At 28.6% G+C, this 13,866-nt stretch overlaps 1 protein-coding gene across 1 annotated transcript in view; it reads right to left on the reverse strand.

The window, feature by feature from the left end:
* LOC107470963 (peroxidase 17) overlaps positions 1 to 710 on the reverse strand; it is a 5,542-nt gene extending 4,832 nt beyond the window's left edge. The window contains exon 1 of the mRNA XM_016090393.3: positions 397 to 710. The gene's annotated coding sequence lies outside the window, so the exon portion shown is untranslated. The remainder of the gene's footprint in view (positions 1 to 396) is intronic.
* Between the last annotated feature and the right edge of the window lie 13,156 nt (positions 711 to 13,866).

Here is a 13,866-nt window from a genome sequence, read left to right on the forward strand (position 1 = left end):
TTATCTTCGTTGCAAGTTGATAATTGACGATTGTTAAATAATATAATTTGACATTGTTGATTAAATTATTATTGATTATCAGCTATCACTTCAAGTATGATTCTTGAAAAAAAAAAAAAACACTCCCTCCAAAACAGAGTGTGATCTTGGAAAAGAACTGAAGCCAAAGGATCAGAAAGGTTTATTCGATACACAAGTTTCAGTAACAAACAACTAGAAAGCTACTGTTCCACTGCTATGAAAACGGTAAAGCAGAGAGACGCTGCAACAGCATAGCATGAATTGAAAAATGTTGCCAAAGAACTGGCGCAGATTTAAGGCGCGTTAAAAATTAAAAGCAACAAAAGAACGAAAACGATTCAATAATCAAAAGAAAAATAAAGCAGAAAATTATACCTAGAGTGCTATTGAGGCGAAGGCTTAACCAAATTCTGATTCAACGAAGGAGCACCACCTTGTGAAGGAGAAAGGGCGTGTCTAACGGAGTTTCGATGTTTCGAAATTTCAGTCAAAAAGAAGCACTAAGATTCTTTTTTTTTTTAATCTTTTCTTGTATATAATAAAAATAGTGAAGACCAATGCAAAGCGAGTTAGCTTGGTGAAGTGGCGATGATGGTGGTGCTGTGTGTTAAAATTGGAACCATGTGGCGCCGAGTTAATGGTTCTGTTTTTCTGCAACTTTTCGCACTGGTGTCAGCAACTTGCAGAGGAAGGTAATTTAATTATTTTATTATGGTAAATTTGATTATTTTGGTGATTAATTGTTTAATTAAAAATATGTAAATTAATATATAAATATAAACAAATAATCAAATATAGTAAATAATTTTTGTACTATTATTGTGCTTTTTGTTTGGTATCAGAAAGCGACAAGTCCAGAAGTCCATGGTACAGGCAATTGGCGAATGAGTGAGACGGAAAAGACGAAAGTATCCTTGGTTTTTGTCGCGTTGTGCGAAGGCCGGAGACTGGAGAGTGCGACTGTGCGAGGCGACATCTTTCCTTGAAGGCAGACAGATGGATATGGTCATCGTTACTTTTACTTTTTGTTAACCAATGTTTAACACTCCACCCTTCACTTGAATCATGTAGTGATTAAATATTTCCGCATTTTTACTAATTTTTTTTTTTAATAAATGGGACAGTTGATTTTAAAATTGAAACTTAAGAACTTTTTCATGTTTAAAATCAGGATTAAATCCCTGGCAGTTAACTAAAGAATAATAAAACCTTTTTTTAGGTATACTCTTTGAATTAATATGATTATTTAAAATTAATTTACAGATATTAGAAATTGGATATTACATTAATCATACATATATGATGTATTTTTATTTTTATACATGTTTTACATATTTTTCATAAAAATTAATCAAAATTATCATGAATATAAAATATTAGTTACTATTCTAATTTTGTATTTTTTTGTATTTTATTTTTAAGTATATATAATTTAGGGCAAATCACTGTATTAAGTCAAGGAGAGGAAGAAATTACAGAAATCCACCAAACCAAAAATTGATTCATGAATCAACCAAGAGCCATTTATATATAATTCGAATCAGCCTAATTCGAACTCTAATTACATGTAATTCGAATCACACTGATTCAAACTACTCACACACGCGCACACTCACTAATTCGAATCAACCTGATTCGAATTACACCAACAGTAATTCATTACATTCACACACGCTGCACATAGTAATTCGAATTGGCTAGATTCAAATTACTCATGATTTAATTCTGCCCATTCTTTTATTAAAAATTTAATAATTTAAAAATTAAAAAATATATATATTTTATTTCATGCATTAAAAAAAGCTAACAAAATATTTAACTACAAGACTTCTTTAAAATATTAATGAGCTATCAATTCGAATTTCATACAATACTTTTTTGCCCATTTTTAATAGCTCACGAATATTTTTTAATAAATTTTTTAAATAAATTTATTTAAATTATACCACAAAAAATATTTTATTCTATATAAAATAATTATAAAAAATGGCTTAAAAGATGTTAGAAGTACTATAAAAATTTGTAATGTCCTAATGACTTAGGACATTAAAAAATACATTTTAAGTCATTTTCTATGCAAAACAATTTTAAAAAATAGCTTAAAAAAATATTAGGAGTACTATAAAAATTTGTAATGTCCTAGTAATTTAGGTAAATATTGGTTGTAACTATATTTTTTTAATTTCTAAATTAGTATTGACTATGTAGAGTATTTTTTTAATGTCCTAAATCATTAGGACATTAAAAATTTTTATAGTACTCCTAACATTTTTTTAAGTCATTTTTTAAATTATTTTGCCTAGAATAAAGTGCATTTTAAGCCATTTTAAGCCATTTTCTATACAAAACAATTTAAAAAATGGCTTAAAAAATGTTAGGAGTACTATAAAAGTTTATAATATTCTAGTAATTTAGGTAAATACTGGTTATAACTATATTTTTTTTAATTTATAAATTATTATTGACTATGTAGAGTATTTCTTTAATATCTTAAGTCATTAGGACATTACAAATTTTTATAGTGCTCCTAACATCTTTTAAGCCATTTTTTAAAATTATTTTGTATAAAATAAAATATTTTTTTGTGGTATAATTTAAATAAATTTATTTAAAAATTATTAAAAAACATTCCTAAGCTATTAAAAATGGGTAAAAGAGTATTGTATGAAATTCGAATTGATAACTCATTAATATCTTAAAGAAGTCTCATAATTAAATATTTTGTTAGCTTTTTTTAATGCATGAAATAAAATATATATTTTTTAATTTTTAAATTATTAATTTTTTAATCAATTATTAATTTTTTAATAAAAGAATGAGCAGAATTAAATCATGAGTAATTCGAATCTGGCCAATTCGAATTACTATGTGCAGTGTGTGAGTATAATTCGAATCAGATTGATTCGAATTAGTGGATGTGTGCGTGTGTAAATAGTTTAAATCAGTGTGATTCAAATTATATGTAATTAGAATTTAAATTAGACTGATTCGAACTATATATAAATAGCTCTTAGTTAATTCATGAACCAATTTTTAGTTTGACAGATTTCTGTAATTTTTTTCTCTTTAACTTAATATAGTGATTTGCGCTATAATTTAATTATAATATAAAATTATATTAGAGGTTTTTACTTTTAGGGATATTTTGACGATTTCACATTTTCATTAACAATTTAATTTATCCACGCTTGAGTAAAATTGAAACTATAATCGGAATATAATTGAAAGTAACCAAAATTATGGAATATAATTGAAATAAATTACAAATATAAAGTTAAATTTATTATGTATTACTATACTAATAACTAATTCTGACTAGTTTTTAATTTTAGAATTTTAATAATAAGTGTTTTAAGAATATTAATTAAAAAATATTATTTCTAAAATTTCTGTATAATAAATGTTTTAGAAAAAATTTATGCAATAAATGTTTTAAAAACTTTTAAAAAATCTTTTTTAAAATGCAAACATTTTACATTTAATAACTTAATTTTAATATCCAGCATTCCAGCATAGTGAGATTATTATTGAGAAAATGAGAACATGGCATGGTATGGGCCACTTTTGTAATCGGTGTGAGTGCCCTGCCGCCCTAACTCTATTGGCTCATCTATTTCGGACAACAAAACAAAAGATCTTCAATCTTGAGCCCCGTGACACCCAACCACACTCTTTTATTTCACAAATACACCACCCACTCCATTCTGTACCAATCACTAATTTTTCCCGGTCAAATAAATGTTCATATTTGACATCTTCAAAAAAGTAAAAACCTATGTTCATATTATTGGATGCATTGATGCAATTAATACATTTTCTCTCTTGCCTTTCTATCACATCTAAAGGCCTAAAGAGGAACTTGATGATGCAATTATAACTATTATTGGGAGTTACGTCCGGCTGAAAAAGATGAATAAAAGAACAAGAAAATTGTTTAGACTTAGGTCATAAGTTTGTGATGCATTAATAACATAATCAATATTCAATTTAATTTCCACATAAATACGACTGCGTCAGTTTAGGGTTAATTTTTTTTTCTTGTTTATCTAATATGTATATTAAATATATATGATAAATTTATTATTAATAAAAAATTTAAATATTTTTATTTAATGAATATAAAATAAATATATTAAAAATTTAAAGTTTTATATTTTTAATAATTTTTTAATTTATAAATTTAATATATGTTTTTAGAGTACAAGTTAAATAATTTTTTTAAAAAAATATTGATTGACATTTGATATAATGTGTCAATATGATACAACTGTGTTTTACTTATATATTAGAGGCATGAAGATAACGTTGCCGGTAATTTGTAGAAATCAGGAAGAAGACAAAAAAAAAAGAAAAAAGAAAAAAGAAAATAGAGGACCAATTGTTGCATAAAGTGAAAATAATTTTTTTTCGAAAAGCAGAAAATAGAAGAGACAACTTGACGTATGGTGAGGGCGATTTAATTTGTTAAAAAAAATAAAACATTTAAATGTGAGCGGATATAAATAACAAGTTAGGAGATGTAGATTTTTTACGTCCATTTCGTAATTTTTCTCCCAATTTTCTTTTTCATTTTTGTTTTTATGGTTTTTTTATTTTATTTTAAAAATATAATGAAAAAAAATAATGGATGATAACTTTTTTTTTTAAATAATGAGAAGAAAAAATGGATAATAAAATACTCTCAAATTATCTCAAAAAGAGTAAATTGAATATTATCTTAATAAACATAATGTTCAATAATAAACATTTGCTAAAAAAATTCTCTTGTTAACAGTATTCATATGACGAAAAGCTATTAATGATTGACGTCTCAAAAAGAGGATCATTGACTTCAATAATCACATAAGAATAAAAAATAAAATTTTATATTACAAGTAATAATTGCACTAAAAGGAAGCGACTATTTTTCTTAAATTATGGTAGAGAGTCAAAAGAGTTTTTTTTATCAAATTTATTTAGTCAACCTAGTTTTAAATATTTTATATATATTAAAAATAGATACCAACATATTAAATTTATTTTCAAATTACACATAAAAACGATATGTGGCTTAAAAAATTGTTGTACACCAATTCTAAACTTTTGACATGTGGAAGAGGGAGAAGGAAGATTTTGATAGTTTATCAAATGTTAAAATGAAAAAAATGTGTAAGAAGATATAGCAATGCCTAAATAATATTACAATAAATATTTTCTCTCCTCTTATTGATTGATGAGAAGATAGGATTACTAATTGCATAGTGTGATAATCCAAATTAAGAAGATTTAGATCAATTTTTTTTTTTTTGTGCTTGAAGTTAAATTAAAAAAGATAAATGTATTGGATCTTATATCAGCAGTATTCTACCCATTTACTATCAATTTCACAAATCTATATTAATTGTAATATCTCATTCTATAGTTGTCTATAATTTTTAGTTTATCTCCATACTCTCTTCTTCATTCTCATTTTTATGGTGTTTTTTTTATTATTCTATTTTATTTATAAAAATGATAAAAAATAGATGATAATCTCTCTTTTTCATTCTTATTTTTATGTATTTTTGTTTTTATTTTATTTAAAAAAATCAATGAAAAAAAGAATGGATAATAAATGCTCTTAAACTATTTTAAAGAGATAAATTGAGTATTTATCTTAATAAACATAATGTTCAATAATAACATTTGCTAAAAGATTCCTCTTGTTAACCATATTCATATGATGAAAAATAATTGTTGATTGAGGTCTTAAAAAGAAGATCATTGAGTTTAATAGTCACATAAAAAATGAATAAACAATAAAATTTTATTGCAAGTAGTAATTGCACTAAAAAGAAGAGACTTCTTTCCTTAAATTATAGTAAGAAGTCAAAAGAGTTTTTTTATGAAATTTATTTTGTCGACCTAATTTTAAATATTTTATATATATTAAAGATCGATACCAACATATTAAATTCATTTTCAAATTACACATAAAAACGATACATGGCTTAAAAGAACGTTGTCCACCAATTCTAAATTTTTGACACGTGCAAGAGGGAAAAGGAAGATTTTGATAGTTTGTTAAACGTTCAAATAAAAGGGATGTGTGTGAAGATGTAGTAATGCCTAAATAATATTACAATAAATGTTTTCTCTCCTCTAATTGATTGATGAAAAGAAGAGATAATTGTATTATAGCGTGATAATCCTAATTAGAAGATCTAGATCAACTTGTTTTTTTGTGCTTGAGGTTGAATTAAAAAAGATGAATGTGTTGGTCTTATGTCAATAGTGTTCTACTCATTTATTATAAATTTCACAAATCTATGTTAATTGCAATATCTCATTCTATAGTTGTCTTACTTGTCTATAATTTTAAATTTCTCTCCGTACTCTCGTCTTCTTTCTCGTCTTTATGGTGTGTTTTTTTTTTATTTAAAAAAAGAGTAAAATATTATTTTTGTCCCCAACGTTTGGGGTAAGTCTCAAAGTTGTTTCTAATGTTTTAATCGTCCTATTTAAGTCCTTAACGTTTTAAAATTGACTTAATGTTGTTCTGCCGTTAGGAATCCGTTAACAGAATTGACGGCGGGACAAAATTGAGACGATTTTGAAACGTTAAGAACTTAAATAGAACGAAAATGTTGGGGGACAAAAACGATACATAAAAATAAATTTTAATTTTATCTTTCAATAATAGCAATTTTTTACTGTATATAATATTCAATTAATTTTTAATCACATCGAAATAAATTACACTTAATCATAGTACTTTCATTCTAAATAATTTTTCTTATATTTTTATATTAACTTATAAATTTAAGTGTAAAATTATAAAAAAAATTATTTAGAATGAAAGTAATGTGATTAATTGTAATTTACTTAGATGTGATTAAAAAAAATTGAATACTATGTATATATAGTAAAAATTTGATATTATTGCTGAAGGATAAAACTAAAATTTATTACTATGTATCATTTTTTACTCCAACGTTTTCGTCCTATTTAAGTCTCTAACATTTCAAAATCGTCTCAATTTTGTTCCGCCGTCAATTCTGTTAATGGATCCCTAACAGCAGGACAACATTGAATCAATTTTAAAACGTTAGGGACTTAAATAAGACGATTAAAACGTTAGAGACAACTTTGAGACTTACCCCCAAACATTGCGTGTAAAAACGATACTTTATTCTATTTAAAAAAAAAGTGATAAAAAAAGAATGGATGATAACTTCTTTTTTTTTTCATTCTCATTTTTATGAAGTTTTTTTGTTTTTATTTTATTTTGAAAAGAAATTAATGAAAAGAAAGAATGAATAATAAGATGCTCCCAAACTATCTTAAAGAGAATAAATTGAGTATTATCTTAATAAATATAATGTTCAATAATAAATATTTACTAAAAAAATCCTTTTGTTAACAATATTTATATGACAAAAATTTATTGTTGTTTATTTTTTCAACCTAATTTCAAATATTTTATATATATTAAAGATACATACCAACATATTAAAATTATTTTCAAATTGCACATAAAAATGATACGTGACTTAAAAAAATGTTGTACACCAATTTTAAAATTTTGACAGTGAAAAAGGGAGAAGGAAGATTTTGATAATATGTCAAAAATTAAGACGAAAGGGATGTCTATAAAGATGTAGCAATGCCTAAATAATATTATAATAAATATTTTTTTTAATTGATTCATGAGAAGAAGAGATTACTAATTGCATTATAGCGTGATAATCCTAATTAAGAAGATCTGGATCAATTCTTTTTTTTTTTGTGCTTGAGTTCGAATTAAAAAAAATAAATGTGTTGGGTCTTATGTCAACATTATTCTACATATTTACTATAAATTTCACAAATCTATGTTAATTGCAATATCTCATTTTATAGTTGTCTATACTTTTTAATTTCTCTCCCTATTCTATTCTTTATTTTCGTTTTTATGGTATTTTTTGTTTTTTATTTTATTTAAAAATTAATAAAAAATGGAGGATAACCTCTCTTTTTTATTCTCATTTTTATGATATTTTTTATTTTTATTTTAAAAAAATTAACAAGAAGAAAGAATGGATGATAAAATACTCTCAAACTATCTCAAAGAAAGTAAATTGTGTATTATCTTAATAAACATAATGTTCAATAATAAACATTTGCTAAAAAAATTCTCTTGTTAACAATATTCATATGACGAAAAACTATTGTTGATTAACACATCAAAAAGAGGATCATTGACTTCAATAGTTACATAAGAATGAACGATGAAATTTTATTGCAAGTAGTAATTGCACGGAAAGGAAGCGACTTCTTTCTCTAAATTATGGTTGAGAGTCAAAAGAATTTTTTTTATCAAATTTATTTTGTCGACCTAATTTATATATTCATATTCAAATTGCACATAAAAACGATATGTAGCTTAAAAAAAATGATGTACACAAATTCTAAATTTTTGACACGTGAAAAAGTGAGAAAGAAAATTTTGATAATTTGCCAAAAGTTAAAATGAAAGGGATGTATGTGAAGAGGCTCATTTTTTTTAATATTGGAGTGCTTTTGCTGTTATTCCCTATTATGATGTGAATATGGGTTTTACTTGAATATCGGACAGTGGCAGAAATCGCTGCCAGCGATTTGTGAAGGAATGAAAAACGAGAAAGAAAAGTTAGAAAACGGGGAGAGCGATGACTGCACAGATGTAGAAAGTTTTTTTTCTTTTTATGGAATAAAATGGTGAGACGACTTGAGGTATGGTGGGGGCGACTTGACGTATGAAGGGGGTGATTTGTTAAAAAAATATAAAAAAAAAGAATTGCAACGGCTACAAATAAGGTCTCAATCAAGCTTCGCATTCATCTTTCTCATCTTATTGTTCTTCTTCCTACTCTACATCTCTGTTTTCTTTTTTGATTCTTGTAGTGCTGTTGTATCTAATTTTTTAAAAAAATATTGAAAAAAATGGGTGATAGAGTTTGTTTGAGAGTGTATTATTATGGCCAAATTTTATTTCAGACATCTGAAGGTGTAAAATTTATGTGTGAGAATACATGTGATATTGTTGTTCCTTTTATCATATTATTTGAATAAATAAAAGGATTAATTTGTGAAAGAATAGATCATCATATATTGAAAAGAGTGACTAGTGTTGTGTACAGATATCCTGTAATAGTATTTGGAGGATTCATACAATTTGAGATGAAGTATATCACTGATGAAGCAACGATGCAAGAAATATTTTCAATATATCACAAAAGTTGACTACAAGACTTTGTCATCGAGCTATACGTTGAGCTCGAACACTTGACTTATGGTGTTGAAGTAGCCGATGGAGGCATGGATTGGGAAGGCTACAATAGTGAAAGCGAAGATGAATTTGAAGGCAACTATGAAATAGAGGATCCAAACGTAGATGGAGACGATGTTGGTTGCATTAATGAGCCAAATGTAGAAGAAGTGGCAAATGTCCTAGCAAGCCAACATCTATTTGGGGAGCCGTCTTTTATGCGCACTTTGGACCTTGCAGCGCTGAATGCACCAGAGTTTCCTGAGTATGTGACTGCTGGTATGTGAATATGATAATAAGAGAGTAGATATATTTTCTGTACTATAAGATGATGATTCTACCGTGGTTGGTAAATCATGTTGTATAATTACTTTTTGTGGTATTGTTGCAAACTCACCTATTGTTGCATACGGTGAATTTGTTATTGGGATGAAATTCAGTTCAGAGAAGTTGTGGTTGCAGCCATCAAAGAGTATACAATTCGTAGAGGAGTTGACTACTGGGTATACGAGTTTGAACTAACGACATTTTATGCCAAATGTGTACAATATGGCAGTAATTGTGATTGGCTTATCAGGATAAGTTTGATCCGAAAGAAATATTGCTGGAAAATAAGGCGTTATAACGGTAGTCACACTTGCACCATATCCACCATTTCTCAAGACCACTGCAAGCTAGACTCAGACACAATCGCAGAAGCGATAAAGCCATTAGTTGAAGCTGATCCATCTTTAAAAGTGCGATTTGTGATTGCAGATGTGCAAGCAAAGTTTAATTACACTGTGAGCTATCACAAAGCATGGTTGGCAAAATAAAAAGCAGTGGAGAAGATTTTTTGTGGCTGGGAGGCCTCATATGAGGCTCTACCAACATGGTTTGAAGCTATGTGTAACAAAGAAACATCAACAGCTGTGCAGTTCGAAACGTTGCCTGTTTATCGAGGAGATGAGTTGGCTCAGGATACCCGGGTATTGCAGCGTGTGTTCTAGAGTTTTTACCCTTGTATTAGAGCATTCAGACATTGCAAACCAGTTGTGCAGGTAGATGGCATACACTTGTGTAGAAAATACAAGGGAGTTCTGATGGTTGCAGTATCACAAGATGGCAATGGGAATATTGTGCTTATTGCCTTTGCCATTGTCGAAGGGGGGACTGCTGATGCATGGTACTTTTTCCTTTCTAATTTGAGAAGACTTGTCGTGACTTGGGATGGTGTGGGTCTTATTTCTAATCGTCATGAGTCCATTACTTCAGCCATAGCCCATAGTAATGGAGCATGGGATCCTCCAAGAGCTATCCACATGCATTGTATTAGGCACATAGCAACAAACTTTTTGAGAAAGTTTAAGGTACTATACTTGCAAAAGCTTATTGTCAACATAGGTAAATAGGATTTAACATTATAGAATTTTGAATATGTTCAATGTGTGTAAATGCCTAACGGTCGTTCTTTGAAACAGGCTATTCCAGGACAGTGCATAAATTTAATATGCGATACCAACGACTACGTGACCGCGACGAGGTATATACTCAGTGGTTATAGATGGAGACATATGACCACGAATCTAGTTGAGTGTATCAACGGCGTCTTGAAAGGGACACGCAATCTTCCAGTGACGGCGCTCGTTAGAGCCATTTTTTATAAACTCAATGAGTTGTTCACTAGAAAGAGGGTCGAGGCCGGGGCACGCATTAATACTGGACATGTTTTTTCAGAAGCTGTTATGATTCGACTTGAAACAAACCAACGAGCATCCGGAAACATTCAGGTTGGTATGTTTGACAGGCGAAATGAGGTGTTCGAGGTCTGTGAGATGCCATCCAGTCAAGAGTACGCAGTCGATCTACGCCGCCAACAATGTGATTGTGGTAATTTTCAGGTGGATCAAATTCCATGTCGCCATGTGTTTGCATGTTGTGCAAACTAGCTTCTTGACTGGCAAGTTTATGTGAATGAGGTTTACCAAATGGATGAGGTCAGAAAGGTCTATAAAGCCAAGTTTAGGCCACTGGAAAATCCAACTACATGGCTAGTGGTTGAAGGACCAAGGATGATACTTAATTCGAACCTCAGGAGAGTATGTAAGGGCCGGCCAAGAACAAGTGATTTGAAAATTGACATCTGTACCAACTCATATAAAACTCATCCGCATCATACGTAATGCATGGATTAAGATTAAAAATTCGGTGATCATATCGGTCCTGCCATATTGATATCCACTTATCATGCGCTACAATCCAATTCAAATTTTTTCGGTCCAGTCAACACATTGTTGTGCGCATCGCCATGATCCCTTACGGCTCCCAGAATGCCTTGTTGCAGATCAAACTGTCTCGTCACCCTATCAGTTGGATGTCACTCCACGCACTCAAATGAGATTAAAGGGACCTTTGTATTCCAACATAATCCATCATGACAGATATCCGCCGGCACTAGGTGGGGAGGAAGCCTGTCTTGATTATATAAATCCCATACAAACCGTATCAACATGGAAAATAAATGACATTTTATCCAAACAGATTCTAAGCATTGTAAATGAACATTAAATGACAACTAAATTAATATATGAATCTATACCCTCACAGCATCATACACCATGTCCAATAACTCCCTACACCGTCGTGTTGTCCAATGTCTATTATCATTCGACGGAGATGTCCAATCAACCCACCTGTCAAAACACAGTTAAGTTAAAGAAAAAGCATGAATTAAGAAAATTATGCACCACATTATACAAAGTAACACGTACCGACAAGCTAGTGAAAATCATGGAGTTCGAGGAATCAGAGCTAGTAAAGGCATCCGCTCCCAAGCCCATATCTGGAGGAGAAGCACCGGCCCATCTATGTCTTTACAATCAAAACGTGATGCTCGACACAGCGATCGATACATATGAGCAAGACATGCCGAACCCCAGCTAAATTCCCTTATCCGGGAAATTCACAGAGCAATGGTAAAAATTTTCAATGGACCCCAGTGTCAGATTTATCACAAAACAAGGCCGTACCAAAATAACATCATAATGTGCACTTTTACATACCTTTATATAACAACAATATCAATCAAGTCTGTATTATTTTTGTACCGCCTAAGCCAAGGCAACTTAATGAAACTTTCCTGACAATCCTTCCCTGTGGGTGCACTTCCAAACTGATCCATGCACTCATCCGCTAGGAGGCTGTGACTACTTATTGTTAACCCTGAAACTGGCATGCCATTACTTCCAAAGCTAAGAATTATTGTTATATCCTCCAAAGTTATCGTGCATTCACTAGTCGAAAGGTGAAAAATATGTGTATCTGGATGCCATCTTTCAACCAAGGCTGTGAACATTGCCGAGTGCCCCTGTACTCTTCTAATACGAGATATGTCTCCAAATCCAATTTCATTTAAAAGTTCAGTAGTAATTGGATCACATAGTTCTGGCACGTTTAGATGCCTGAATTCTAATAATCTTAAACCCTGATCAACAAATAAGAAAAATATGATAAGACTTAAATTTAAAATTTATATCTTTAATTTTTTTTATAACTAGAATAGAAATATAACTTAAAACAAATATATTATAACTCTTTCTTTTGGATTTTGAATGATTTGTGTTTGTTAACATTTAAATCCAGTAGTTACACATGTGAAAAATTAAACAAATTTAACTATTCATGTAATTAAACTTATTAAAAATCTAACCCTATAAAAAATTTTTTATATTAATTATAATTTTTTTTGCTAAATAACAATTTGTTTCCTTTTCGAAAAGGCAGTGTTCCTACACAAATATATTAACGTAATGAAATACATTAAAATATATTAAGATAATAAAAAAAATATTCATGCTTGTTATTAAAATTTAACAAGACAGCAACATAACAATGAAAATCGTACTTTCTATCTTTTCTAATAGAATTATAACTTTTAATAAACATATTTTAACGAATATTAGTAAACATATTACTAAACGTTTTTAAACTTATTTTTAAAAAATATCAATAATAACTTTTGATATTTTTATTTTACAAATATTATTATTACCGTTAGTAATAAATTTTTTTAAAAAATATTATATACAACTTTTGATATTCCACTTTTATTAATGACGTATCATTTCTATTAACCCTAAATATATTGCCAAATGAATTTAAGTACAAAATCTAAAATTTTAACTAATTATATCAACTTTATATTAACATAAAATATATTTTTTAAAAATTTACTCTATATATTCTAACATTTAAAAATTAGAGCACTGATTATTTTACTAATAATATCTTAACTAAACTAAATTTTTAAACTACACTAACAAATTCTAATACATTAACAATCTCTGAATAATCTTAACTAATACGTCAACATTAACATTAATTAAAATGAATATTAAAAAAATTAACTTACATATATAGGATGATCTAAAAATTGAATAATGTGTTCTTCAAATTTGGTGAGATCACGAAACACCATTATTGCTTCACTCTTCTAAATTTAAAATTTTACTCTACTCCAGAGAAGCTCTTCTTAGAATTATTCATGAAACTCTTTCTCTTTCTGTAAAATTTTTTTAGTAACTAAAGAAATGAAAATGACTTTACTACTTGTCATCCAA

The sequence above is a fragment of the Arachis duranensis genome, chromosome 10, assembly GCF_000817695.3.
Source record: "Arachis duranensis cultivar V14167 chromosome 10, aradu.V14167.gnm2.J7QH, whole genome shotgun sequence".
Taxonomy (NCBI): domain Eukaryota; kingdom Viridiplantae; phylum Streptophyta; class Magnoliopsida; order Fabales; family Fabaceae; genus Arachis; species Arachis duranensis.